Source organism: Ailuropoda melanoleuca, chromosome 13 (genome assembly GCF_002007445.2).
Source record: "Ailuropoda melanoleuca isolate Jingjing chromosome 13, ASM200744v2, whole genome shotgun sequence".
Lineage (NCBI taxonomy): Eukaryota > Metazoa > Chordata > Mammalia > Carnivora > Ursidae > Ailuropoda > Ailuropoda melanoleuca.
The window spans coordinates 49678515-49680198 of NC_048230.1; positions in this window are offsets into that span (position 1 = coordinate 49678515).

Genomic DNA, 1684 nt, shown 5'->3' on the forward strand with positions numbered 1-1684 from the left:
TATTATTATTATTATTATTATTATTATTATTATTATTATTAAGATGGGCAGAGCAAAGCCCAGACTGTGAACTTGAGGAAATCTGTTTTCTCCTACCCAGGCTCTTCCTAAGAAGGGCACTGGGGGCAACTGCTGTCCCAGAACAGGGGGCCACACAGCTTGACACGGGCAGGATCCCCTGAGAGCCCCCTCAGGTTTCCCACGTACAGAGGTTACAGAGATGGGGAGACCCTCAGCATCATGTAGGCACCCAAGACTTTCCATCCTTAGCTGTGGACGTCCCAGCTTCAGTTTCCTCACCAGGAAAACGAGCTGAAACACCTGGAAAGACCATGCCTGGTAAGAGATTCAAGAAGAAGCAATGTTGTATTCTAAGACAAATGGCTTTGAACAAAAATCTCAGCGAGCATAGGTCTTCTTCCAGTGATGTCGTATTTACTTCCTAAGGGTTATTAATTAATAACCTACTACTCTCGCTTGGTATTTTTTTAATCTCTCTGGAGAAAAATAATTAACAGAACACTAATTTTTTTGGTCATTACTGCTGTCATCAACGGTCAGTTTATTGAGAACTACATGTAGGTACTGAGTACCTGACACGGGTTGGGTGGAACACACGCTTTCACACCTACTTCCTTTTGAAGCCCCCAGTAAATTATGGGAAAGGAACGAAGAGGCACAAGGTCACATGGATACACAGGAAAGGAGAAGTGTCAAGAAGAGATGGTAGCAAACTTCTGGAGTCTGGAGGGCTGATGGGCAACATGCTGACAGCAGGTGAAGAGAGAGCGGAGAGAAGGTGCTGACAGGCCGGTTTAGGGGTAGGGGTCAGAAGCAAGTCCCCTTGTGCTTAGGAAGCAGTGGTCTAAGGAACCCTGGGGGCGGGAGAACACTCGGGCTGGAAATAGGACTATTTGAAAGTTACAAAGGAGTTTTACCCTCAGATCCTCTTCCTAACCCCTATATGAAACCGGAAGTGTAATCAGGGGATGACTGGACTTGGAGATCATCCAGGGCAAGGTGTCATGCTAAAAACAGTGGCAGCAAAGAAAACTCTGCCCATTAAACGGTTGGGTTGCACAGCCTCCTTCTCCTTGAGAGATAGTGGCCAGGCTTCTGCTGCCAGGCAGGAGACAGGAAGATTCCAGAGAAATGAGCCCACACCGAACCAACTACAGATACTGACAGCTGAAGTTCCCCCAAGGGGGTGTCTGTGAGGTCCCCACCCCGTTAGCTTGCACAGAGATCCACCATTCAGCAAATCCCACCAACACAGATGCAGCTCTCTAGTGCTTCACTCATAGACATTCCAGGGCAGGCAAGGATCGCCGGGCATTTAAGGAAAGCCTCCAAAATGAGAGAGACAAAAACCTACCCCAAAGTGACTACTAAGAGTCCCATGTTGGGTGTAGAGATTACTTAAAAATAAACAAACTTAAAAAAACATTCAAAGTGACCAGTAAGCAGCAGATGATGCAGGGGACAGAACAACAAAAAGGACTATACCAACCTTGGTGAACATAATGCTAACCTTTTAAAGACCATCAACATTTTTCAGTCCCTCTTACTTACAGAACGAGAATGAGAACGAGAATGAGAACGAGAATGAGAACGAGAAGAAGAAGAAGAAGAGGAGGAGGAGAAGAAGAGGGAGGAGAGGAAAGGGAGGAGGGGGAGGAGTGGG